Genomic DNA, 13,565 nt, shown 5'->3' with positions numbered 1-13,565 from the left:
CGCATATTCACTGAAATCAGCGGTGGAGTTCATTGACTTCCTGCATGAAAAAGGACCAGAAGACGATATTGCCTCACTCGACGTTGAAAGTTTATTTACAAATGTCCCCGTCGAAGAAACGATCAACATCACCCTTGATCGTGTATACAGGTCCGACAAAAGCCCGCTGCCCATTTCCGAAGATGTCCTCCAAGATATGCTGAGGGCCAGTACTATGGAGGCCCCTTACCTCTCTCATCGAAGGGAATTATTTCGGCAAGTAGACGGAGTCGCTATGGGATCCCCACTAGGGGTCCTTTTTGCAAATATGTACATGGCCACCATCGCAAAAAGACCTTCCGAGAGCATCAAAAACGTAAGATTTATGGGTGGTACATCGACATATTCGTCACAATAAACGAAACCGACGATGCCAGAACTAGCAGATGCTCTGAAAAGAAACTCTGTGCTCAACTTCGCCACAGAGTACAGCAAGCTGAAGACTTCGCCGTTTCTTAACGTCCTGGTAAAACAACAAGGAGGACATTTTAAAACGACCGTGCATACAAAAGCAACGAACACTGGCCGTTGCTTAAAAGCACGAGAAAATGCCCGGACGCATATGAAAAGAAGTCTGTAGTGATTGCGTATGTCAATAGAGAACCTTCACACACAACACATCATGGAGAGACATACACAGTGAACTTGACAGAATTCGCCAATTGTTGACAAACAACGGCTATGCAGATCAAATAAATGAAACTTCACTAAAAAAGAAAATGGGTGAATTTTACCAACCCAACACAACGGCGAGAGAGGAGGAGAGTCTGATTGTATTATTTACCATCGTTTCCAATATGGGTCTGCATACAAGGAGGATTGCCGCACACTACATGGGACAATAAACAGAGGAGAACCCCAAAAGCCCCTTACCACAAAATAAGCCTCAGAATACATAGTAAGCCTAACTTTGTATCAGCCCTAATAATGAAGAACAGCACCGCTCCGGGGAGACCGAAGCAGATGTGCACAAACATAGTTTACAAATAATCATTTGTCCACAGGAGATGTGTAATTCTCACAGCCAAAACTACATCGGGCACACTACAACGACCCTTTGGAGATGTATGCTGGCTCAGAAATCAAGGGGCCACTCATTAACATTATATAGATGTTCACGACTGGAAGCCATCTCTACAAGAGCTGATGGAAGGCACCCAGGTCATACACAGAGGATAACTATGGTCGCCCCCTTACTAGCCCAACTTTAAGCATTGCTGTCCAGAAACCGACACAGAATATTCAACAATGGTCTGTTCATGTACTCCCCAGCAGGAAAAGGAATGCACGAGTCAGCAGGGACCAGACAGCACGCCCCCAAACCACCGGGCATATCGCGCCCCTTAGGGGAATGAGAGCGCCCAACGAAACCCAAATAACATGCTTGCTTAAGTAGCTGAGGCCCCGCCCAATACGAACCTCCAGTCGTTAATCAACGCATAACATATGGACGCACAAATATACTCAAACTTAATATTATACGCATTTATGGATACACAGACATTTGTTTATTTGTGCCGTTTACATAGGTTCTAAATTTTATTCATTTTTGTACCTTATTTTCTGTATTTGGAAACTATCGTTTAAGATTGTACTAAATTTTAAACACAAATTTAAACACTAGCGCATGGTATTATATTTTGAACATTTATTCAACCACATGTTTAAACTTCACTTTGGTGTAATACATATTCTTTGTACCCGAAACAACGCCCTGAAATGGTTAAGCTGTTAATCCCTTGACCAACCAGTACGCAGACCTCAAGGTCATTCTCCCCACACGATATAAATAGGTCGAAAAGCCGGATTTAGCAAATTCAGTAGTTTCTTGATAATGCCATAAATACCAAAACAGCTGTCGTGACAAAAATCAATAAATGGAAGAAGGAAGTCTGTGTATTTTTCATCAGAAATTGACGAACGAGAATCGGAAAAAACTCCGACAGTATGACAATACCTGCAAGAAACTTATTTATACCTCTACAGTAAAAGGCAATTTGCTTTTAACAAGAATTATATATATATATATATATATATATATATATATATATATATATATATATATATATATTTATATATATATATATATATATATCACATATATATATATATATATATATATATATATATATATATATATTTATTTATATATATATAAATATATATATATATATATATATATATATATATATATATATATATATATATATATATATATATATATATATATATATATATATATATATATATATATACACACACACATATTCTTACTTATACATACATATAGTATCGATATATATGATATTTTTACGTCATTATATATAATAACTTGTACATATAAAATTATATGATAATTAGAAATTCAGTTAGAACATTAAAAAAATACAATACAATACATTCTATACATAATAATATATATATATATATATACACAATATATATATATATATACACATATATATACATAAGTATATATATATATATATATATATATATATATATATATATATATATATATATATATATATAGAATGTATTGTATTGTATTTTTGTAATATTCTAATTGCATTTCTGATTATCATATAATTCTCTATGTACAAGTTATTAGTATATATAGAATGTATTGTATTGTATTTTTGTAATATTCTAATTGCATTTCTGATTATCATATAATTCTCTATGTACAAGTTATTATATGTAATGATGATGTAGAGATATCATTAATATTTATGTGAAATATTACTTGTTAAGGATTTCTTAAGATATTAATAACGTTTCTTTAGACAACGTATAGCGGAGAGGATTTGATCATCCATCCACCACGTGGTTCTGGGGTTGCCATCGAGAGATCTTTTGTTTTGATTCGAGCATCAGCAGTCAAGATAAGAGAATTCTTGCGCTCGTTCGTCTGTAACACGTTTGGATCTAGACTCGAGTCGAACGATTGCATCAAAGCACGTGTTGTATAGTAATACCCTTGTTTGAATTTTTCTTGTTCTGAGAGAAAGTATTGCGTATCCTTATTTTGTTCTAGAGGCAGAACACTTATAAATTACATCATTTAAACTCTGATCACGTATCGTCCATCTTCAAGTCAAACGTTTTGCCTTGATAATGACATCATCCTTCTGTGCTAGAATGATCTATGAGGTTCAGTTTCTCGCTTTTGACTGGAGACTGAAAATTTTAGCATTATGATCCTAGAGAGACTGGTTGCGCTGGTTACTCTCTCTCTCTCTCTCTCTCTCTCTCTCTCTCTCTCTCTCTCTCTCTCTCTCTCTCGCGGTTTTAAATTCGTAATGTAAAAGATTTTGTACTGGTCACTCTCCTAGTGTTTGCTAAATGTCTTGTGAAATCTTGGAATTGAATTTGTGTAAGATTGCGAATTCTGAGTGTTTTGTGGCGCCAAAACAATTATGGTAAACTTTGGCAACAACTGCAGTTTACAGGTTTTGTAATATTTTTTACAATTTAAGTCATGACTTAAAATACTTTAGTGAATTTACATTTACATTTCATTTTCATGTTTTGTCTAATTTTAAGTGTATAATTTGAAGTGAATGATTTGAAATTTTTAAAGCGATTATTAAACCAGCCAATTAAGTAAGATTTTAAGTGAAATGATTTCATTTTACACTTTTTAATTTTGTTTGTTTTTGTGTGTACTTGTGTTTTCAAATTATTTACTTAGATTTATTTCACATCTTAAGTATTTCTTAATGGTTTAACTTTTGCTTAACTAATTTAGTTTCACATATTAACAGTCTGATGATTCGATTTTGTTTCTTATCTAAATTTAAGCACTAATTAAGTTTTATTTTTTCAAGGAATAGTAAATTTTCTTCTAAGTAAAATTGTGAATTATGATTTATTAGTATTGACTTAAAAATAAATTTTTGTATTTAAAAGTTTTTACTGTGTGTTTCATTTATTGACCACCAGTGGTAAGACAATGAAGAATTAGAGGAATTTATTTCTGGTGATAGATACTCATTTCTCGGTGTAATGTGGTTCGGATTCCACAATAAGTTGTAGATCCCGTTGCTAGGTAACCAACTGGTTCTTAGCCACGTAAAATAAGTCTAATCCTTCAGGCCAGCCCTAGGAGAGCTGTTAATCAGCTCAGTGGTCTGGTTAAACTAAAGAATACTTAACCAGTGGTAGGAATTAAATGTGAATAAAAGTGATTGACTGTTTTGTTCCTTCAATTTTGCTGAAGTGACTCTAACCTGGGAGAAAGTTACAGTAATGGAGTGATGCCCTTTGATTAACTTTAGCACATACTGTTTTGATAAACTTTGTTACTAATTCTTTTAAGGTATCACTGTTGCCTTTAGAGTACTCAGTCGTATTTTTTTTTTTGTTATGAGAGTTCAGGTATCTGGCTGTAGTGAGGTAAGTTTTGAATTCTATGATTGGTAAGTGTAATAACCAGGTACTTGGAACACTTCGTGACTATATATATATATATATATATATATATATATATATATATATATATATATATATATATATATATATAATTAACATGCATATACTGAACAAAATAGAAAGTAGTTGTTGGGGTTCAGAACCAAACTAGAGAAAGTAGTTGTGAAATTTCTTGAAAACGAAACTTTTCTGAATGTGGTGCGAGCTTATGTGGAAAAAAGTGATGAAAATTGACGAAACGGAAACTGTTAAAGTTATCAATATTAGTTCAGGGATGGCATACGTCTCAATACGGAATGCCCCATTTTAAATGGACGATGAAATGATCATTATGATTCCAAGTAAATATGGCAAAGTAGAATCAATCAGGAATAACAGGTATGCACACGGTCCTTTTGAGGGAATGTTAAATGGAACGAGGACAGCAAAAATGAAGATAAGGGAGAACATTCCGTCTTCTGTTTATATACTTGGGCATAATATTTCGTTTCTATACAACGGCCAGAAACGAACATGCTATAAATATGATAATGAAGGACATCTGGCTAATGATTGTGTTGTAGACATATGAGGAAGGACAAATATTTGGACTGAGGAGGACTTTCCGGACATGAATAAAGGAGCGAGAAAAGTAAATAAAGGAAACAATGAACCTTTAAGAGGTGCGAAAGAAACGAGCAGGATAAGGTTAGTGCTTCTTTATTGATGTTGTATTGTATTAATACAACATCAATAAAGAAGCACTAACCTTATCCTGCCTCGTTCTTTCGCACCTCTAAGGAAAATTCATTTTCACTTTATTTAGAAACGAGAAAAGTAAATAAAGGAAACAATGAACCTTTAAGAGGTGCGAAAGAAACGAGCAGGATAAGGTTAGTGCTTCTTTATTGATGGTATTAATACAACATCAATAAGAAGCACTAACCTTATCTGCTCGTTTCTTTCACTTAAAGGTTCATTATTTATTTACCTTTCTCGCTCACTTTTATTCATGTCCGGAGGACACATGCGGTTTATATAGCGGCGGACTGACGTCACGCCGAGGAATACAATGAGAAGTAGGGTGACCTGAGGTCAATAACATTTGACAATAAACACAATAAACAAACACACTTTTGAGTTACACAAATGAGCAGTAGCAGAGCTGAATACATTCTGATACCTGAGAAAAAGAAACACATAACATGCAAGTTGGTAGCAGGTAAATATTTACATAAATCAATTTAAATGATTGGGTATGTCTGAATCTGCGTGACCCGTTATCCTAGGAGCGGCGATCCTAGAAGAGGCAAAGAAAACGGGTCGCCACCACAGAAAACCCGCTTAGCGGGAACTTTACAAACCCAGTACAGCGGTGGAAGGGCAAGGAGGACCACTGATGAATGGTGAAAAGGTCGAAAATATTGGGAATGAGCAAAACAAAATGTTGGGAATGAGCAAAACAAAATCGTAATTACCGAGGATATTCAAGATACTGAAGATGAGAGTATGGAACCAGAAGAAGCTATGCCAAATTCAGAAGCAAACGAAACGACAGATACACACATTATGGAAGGAACGGAAAAAGCTGTCACAAGATCAAGGTTTTACAGAAGGTATTGCACTGGCTGAAATACATAACGAAGAAATAAGGACTGAGGATTTGGAAGCTAGAAAAGTTTGGCAGGGTGCAGAAAGGACCAGTACACAGGATATGGAAGGAATAGACACCGCTTGGTTAGAAGATATTGAACTGGCTGAAATACATAACGAAGAAATAAGCACTCAGGATTCGGAAGCTAGAACAGTTTGGCAGGGTGTAGAAAGGACCAGTACACAGGATATGGAAGGAATCGACACCGTTTGGTTACAAGACAATGGATTTATAGAATCGGAGTCAGACAAATGTGAAATGATGGGTAATCTTGGTGAAAAAATAAGTGTGAAGCTGAAAAAAGATTACTTGGGTAGATGGAAAAATATTGAGAAATTAGATAAAAGGAAAAATCTTCAGAAGACGACATACACAAGAGATGCTAAACGGTCCAAAATTAATTGAAATTGAGAACAGAATAGTGCATCCATCTTATTTTTGGGATTTTCATTTATCTAAATATTATAACTATTAATGTAAACGGTTTAAATACTTTGAATAAACAGATTAAACTCATTGAATTTATGCTTGTGCATAAGATAAACATAATGTGTACAAGAACATAATGTTAAAGAGAAAAATAGATTAGAGTATATTGAAAAACACTGCCATGTTATATTAAATTCAACTCATTTATTAAAGGGAGGGACTGCGGTGTTTATAAGCAAGCTATCGCAAGTGAAAATCTTGAAAAATGAGATGGATACAAAGGGCCAAATACTAAGTATGAAATGTTGTATTGCTGAAGTAGTATTCCAGGTTATAAATGTATATGCCCCCTCTGGTAAGGACAAAAGGAAAGAAAGAGAAGAGTTGTTTAATACCGATTTGTTATATTTTGCACGAAATAACTCGAAAAATGTTATTATAGCAGGCGACTGGAACTCTAACTTGTCAAAGGAATGTCTCTACAGGTGACAAATGTTTCTTGTCCAAAGCCTTGATAAGCAAAGAAAATTCATTACGGTTAAAAGATGTATGGGTTTTGCAAAACAATTTTGTAGACTTTACATATATAAGGGAGGAATTATGGCTCTAAATTTATAGAATTTATGTAAGGGATTTAGCTTGTAATGTTACTGAAACTTTAAACACTCCCATTAGTTGGACTGATCACAACATTTTAAAAACTAGTACTAAAATAAACGATAATCTGAAATGGGGTCATGGAAACTAAGTATGGGAGGTTATATCATCGATGAAAAATGGAAAAGCACCTGGCATAGATGGATTACCAGTAGAATTTTATAAGAAAATGTGGAATATAATAAAAGTAGAATTTTTAGATGTAATTAAGTGCATCTTTAAAAATATTGTGATTGGTACTGACATGAACAAGGGAGTACTGAAATTACTTTGGAAGGATGATTGTTCACATTGCATTGATAATTTAAGACCTATCATATTACTAAATGTTGATTACAAAATAGTTCCAAAGATAATTGCAAATAGATTAAAAAGGTTACTTCCACTGTGCATATCACCTGAACAGTTCTGTAGTGTCCCAAGAAGATCAATAACAAAAGCAAATACAACGGTGAGAGAGATGATATATTACATAAATGAGAAAGATATGCAAGCTGCTTTAATTAATTTAGATTGGTCAAAGGCCTTTGATAGAGTAGATTTGGAGTTTTCGTTTAAAGTGATAGAACGGTTTGGATTTTCTTTAAGTTCATTGGTCTAATAAGAATGCTATACACAAACGCAAATAGTGTGGCGAGTATCAATGACAACTAACTAAGCCTTTTTCCATCAAAAGATCAGTCAGACAGGGTTGTCCTTTTCGATGATCTTGTTCATAATAGCGCAAGAGCCATTGTATAGATTATTGAAACAGAGTTGGTAAATATTCTCCTGAAATGCCAAATAATCTACGAATTTGTATTGTTGGGTATGCAGACGAAAGCTCTATTTTAGTATGTAGAGATGAAGGGATAGAAGAAAGTTTTAAGATGTTAAAAATTTATGAGGATGCTACTGGTGCTTCTCTTAACTTGAATAAAACTAGCATATTTGGGTTAGGGCAATGGAAAAACAGAACCTTATGGCAGTAAAAAATTTTAAGATACAAACCGATAGCTGTAAAATTTTAGGTATAACCTATTTTAATGATTTTTGTAAAACAAGGGAGGAAAATTGGAACAAAATTAGAGAAAATGTGGTGAAAATGGTCAGCTTTTCACATAATAGGAAGTTAACAACATTTCAAAAAGCTCTGGTTATTAATATGAAGTTTTTATTAAAATGATATATAGCCCATGTGATACCGATCCCCAAAAATAATGAGAAGCAGATAGACAAATGTATATTCAAGTATTTATGGAAAGGCAATTACCAGCCAATTAGCAGGAAAACATGTTTGCTAAGATAACATGTTTGCCAAGATTAGGAGGAGGGTGTGGAGTAGTAAAAGTTGGCTATGAGGGAAAGGCAATTCTCCTTTGTACTTTTATAGAAGTTTAAAAAAAAAAAGTTTGGGCATGAGCTAATGATGTATTACTGTAAAATGAAAGGAAGCTACTTATTAAGTGATAATGGAATTAAAGATGCTGCAGTAATACCCACCCCCTATTATGAAGAAATAATTAATACTTTAAGACTAGTCATCAAGTAGCAATGTATATAGATTTTTAATGGTAGGTAACTATAAGCCAAATGTTCAAATTAACTACCAATTGTTTAACTGGAAGAATATATGGGCAAATGTAAATAGCAAGTTTATAGAGCCACATGTCCGAGAAGTATTGTATAAATATGTACATGAGTATTGCCAACTCAGGACAGGTTACATATGAAGAATATCGTACAAGATGATGTATGTAGTACTTGTGGGGAAAAAGAGACTATGATGCATTTATTTTATTTTTGTAGAATGAATAAAAAGTTAATAGAATGGTCTAAAAAAAAGTGTTAAAAGCTTTGTGTAATGTCAGAACTAAGAATTTTCTTCAAGTACTGAAATTTGATTTTGAAACAAATAGTTTGAAATATAGGAACACTGCAAATGTATTATTAGCAGATTTTATATCTGGTATTTGGTATAGTTATAAATCTGGGTTGTTGTTAGATGATCCACATTTAATTGGTTTAATAAGAGAAAGTATATACAGGAATAGGTATATACTGCGTAAATCATTTAAAAACATCCATTCTCATTTTACACGTAGTTACCTGGAATTTTAATATGTACAGATATATATGAGTGTGTATACTATAATGGGTATGTATACCATACAGTATATAGGGTATGTGTATATGTATGTGTACATAGTAAATTTAAGTATGTTTATGTATATAAAATATTATGACTTATATTTGTTGATCTGTACATAAATTACATATATTGCATATGTATTGAATAGTAAAATGAACTTTGAAATGTATTTTTCTAAACAAAAGATAAAAAAAGTTGACCATTGTTTACGTGAATGTACCTATAAAATATATTATTTTGTAATAAAGCAGACTCATAAGCGGTAAATAAAAAATGGTTACTGATAGGGTAATAAATATTTAACATGGGGGAACAAAATCCGTTTAAGTGTATCGAAACTATCTTGTGACTGAAAACTATTCTAACAAGAAAATCAACACCATCCTTTGTTAATTCTATGGAATAGCATGTTAGAAATGAGAAAAAAAACCTTCAACAGTTAAATGGTATCCACAAGTACTGTTGGACACCATGAAGTGTGGTTGGGTTGGGGAAAATCACAGTAAATGTGTATTTTAACTTAAACAAGTCAAACCCGCTATTAAGACAACATATCTTACATTTAGAGAGCCTAACTTCAAATCGAACTGCTTGAACCTCTGTAAAAACAATACGAGCTAACAAAATGTTACTCCAAAGGACTGAAAAAAAAACTAAACCATCCATTTGCACATAACCAACAGGCAAAACGGAAGTTATCATGACAGCGAACGTAATCTATGTACTGTACATCTCAACCCAAACAACACACTGAACAACTCAAAACGACTACATGGAGTACTGTAGGCAATATGCCATCCACTGTTATCAACCAAAGGTATTGTATTTTCTTGGGTAGTTTTCATCGAATAAGTAAAATACCTATGATTACCCAGCACAAACAAAATATCAACTGTATTCAGTACAGGAATAATGAATTATAGCTCTGCAATAAGTATGCAAAAACTAACACAAACTCTTCACGTTCGGCTCCTATTTTGTACAATTAATATAATTACCAAGGACCCTTTTTAATTACACTTATTCCAAACAACATGACACTTATCCAACAGGTTTGCAAAATGCTCTCTCACATGAATATTAGGGATTTTAGTGGAAACCGAATGTTAATTGGTTCGAGAAATTGTTCGCTTTCCACAGCTGAAACCTGTTTTACTTCAGCAACAATTATTAATGTATGGTGAAAAACTCAAACGTCCATCAGATGTGTACATTTTATTAAAATAAATCATTAAGCGATTGAAAACCCATATTACATCTACTGTTATATAGTACTTCAGTGGGTGATAAACCATAAAACTGACATGTTCCATTCAAAAGGAATAATGCCATCAAAACGATTATTTCTAATCCAGGTAAAACCATTTGACTGATACCGTGACATGAAATGGGATATTCGTTTTAAGAACTTGTGTTTCACTTTTAATTACAAGCGGAAACAGTTATCCAAAACCACCTCGTTTACTCCTGAAACGGATTAAATACGCAAGGACTCGCTGACAAAAATAATATCCTCCGGAACAGATGTTTCTGAAGCTGTACGTACATTTAACAGTTACTTCCCGCATTGCTGGTAACATGACAGTGTCGTCGTTGTGACGCCGATAAGTATTCACAGGATACACATAAAAATTAGATAACAATGAAAACACCAATAACGATACTATAATGCACTGTACTTGAAACTGAAGATATATTACAACAATGCCAACTAACCTTAATTCAAGTTTGGTTTTGATACGAAAATAAATAAATATTAATGTTCCGAGGAATCTCCACTGTCCAGCAAAAGACTGAAATAGACTTGAATGCGAAAAAAGAAAAAGTAAGCCTGGACCTTGAGTTCCTGCAATATTGTTCAGCTAATAATATATTGCCAATTTTTGTTAAGTTTAAAGTTTATAGAAGTTGCTTATATCATTCTCAGTTTTATTCTGGTACGATTAGGTATTTATTTGACTACAAAATCATTTGTAAACAAAAAGACTGTGAACGCCTTAACAAGCTATTGAATAGTTTTCGTTACGAAATTCTTGAATTTCTCTTTTACTGACAGGATTATTTTTACTCAGCTTTTTATACCATTATCAACCATTTTATTAACATTACACAAAGGACGCATCATAAAAAATTGGCAAACCTTGGAATTATTTTACCATAATTTCATAGCTGTTATAAACTGTTTTTAACTTTTTAAAACATTTATCTAAACGAGAAGCATTCCTTCTTTCATCTGGGTTAGATTTTTGCTTACAAATTTTTAAACCAAATTACTACAGTTCTCTCTGCCCCTTGAAGTGTTATTTCAACGTTTAAAAAATGTCATCTTGCGTAGTGACCTCAGCAGCCTGCAGCACAGAGGGAGTTAATGGTTTTGTCACAAAATGCATTCTGAAAACTTGAAACCAACTGGGCTCCTCTTTTTAAAAAGAGTTATCTGGAAATTCTCTAGTCCCTTTCTAAGCATGATGACATCATCATAAGGCTAGGGGAACGGTAACGTTGAATAAAACTGACTACATTACCCAAGTGACTACTATTTTAAGTGATCGTTCAAGGTTCCAAAAAGTTGGTGTACCAACTTATCAAACAATATCCAAAAGTAGATGATAAAATCGATAGATTTCTCAAAGCCTCGAAAATGACATCACTGATGAAAAAATGTTCCAGGACTTATTCACCACCGGTTCGTCTTATGGAATTTTGTATGGTCTACCAAAGATACATATAGATAATGTTCCCTCCGCCCTATTTTGGGCTCTTACAACACGCCTAATTACAAACTGGCAAAATTCCTCGCCCTTGTACTGGAACCGTTGGCCACAAATCAGTATACCCTTAAAAATTCTGAATAATTTAAAGAACGTATTTTATCCCAGGACTCTGCCTTATTCAAGACTAGTTTTGATGTCGAGTCACTATTTACCAATGTACCTGTAAAGAGAGCCCATTAACATTATTCTAGACAAGCTGTTCCCACAACCTGAGTCCGTTTATTTTAATCTTAATTATTCTAATTCTAAAGCTCTTTAGAATGTGCCGTGCTGGACACGGCATTTGTTTTAAATGGATAGCTTTTAAACAAGTTCAGGTGAGGACATGGCCATGGGATCTCCGCTGGTCCTACCTTTGCGAGCATCTTCAGAAGTGCCCCATGGAGGAGCACATTTGGATGAATTCCCCTGGCCTTCCTCCCTCTATTTTATTCGCGCTATGTGGACGACACTTTTATCCTGTTCAAACACGAGTTCGATGCAGACCGGTTCCTGGATTTTGTTAATAATTACCATGTTATTATTAATTTTACAATGGAAAAAGAACACAACTCAAAATTAGCCTTCTTAGATATTCTGGTCTCTAAGGAAAATGACTTTTAATACTTCGATTTTTAAAAATAAACATTCACTGGTAACGGCGCTAAATTCTATAGTTTCTGTTCTCTCAAGTTCAAACTTAACTATATACATACCTTGTTCTATCGTGCTTTGTCTTTTATTTCTAGCTGGACTCTCCACTACACTGAAATTACTTTTCTCCTCCGGTACTTCTCTATTATCTGTTTTCCTTCTAAGATTTTCTATAATATTTCAATATGCTACTAAAAAAAAAAGTTTTCTTAATAACCTGTGTTTTAAGGTCCCCACTCCCCAAGCTCCCTCTTTATGCCAGTTTCTCGTACCTGTTGAATGATAATTTTCGAGGGGACTTGACTAAGATCGCAAACAAACATTTTGGAGTCACAAATATAAAGCTTATTCCTAAGATTTTCAGATTATTGGCCAAAGAAAGGAACTAAACGAACTATAGATTCTGGAAACTTTAAACATCAAATTACGAATTCCAACTCTGAATAACAGTTCCTCTGCTTCCGTTGTTTTTAGCCTAAATTTCTCTCTTTCTTCGTGTCTCTTGTTGTTGTTTACTTTTAGTGTGTTGCCAGTACATAATAATTAACAGTGTAATTGTGAAGGTGAAATAAACAATGCAAACTCGAAAATCAGCGTGCAACGGCAGGAGTGCCAGTACTAGCAGTACCAGTGTTAACAATAACAGTGCCAATGAAGAGGACAGTGTGAAAGAGCTGTCAATGACTATCCAACGCGCGTTAAAAGAGTTGCGCAAATTAACAAGTGAAATGCAAAATAAAAAGCCCGGCAAGCCACCAACAATTTCGGCTGACGTCGCGTCGTCCCCGCGAGTGTAATCAGTCGAGAAAATAAAAAAAACTGCCAGTGCTAGGTG

The sequence above is a fragment of the Macrobrachium rosenbergii genome, chromosome 42 (genome assembly GCF_040412425.1).
Source record: "Macrobrachium rosenbergii isolate ZJJX-2024 chromosome 42, ASM4041242v1, whole genome shotgun sequence".
NCBI classification, from domain to species: domain Eukaryota; kingdom Metazoa; phylum Arthropoda; class Malacostraca; order Decapoda; family Palaemonidae; genus Macrobrachium; species Macrobrachium rosenbergii.
This window is presented reverse-complemented; position numbering follows the sequence as displayed.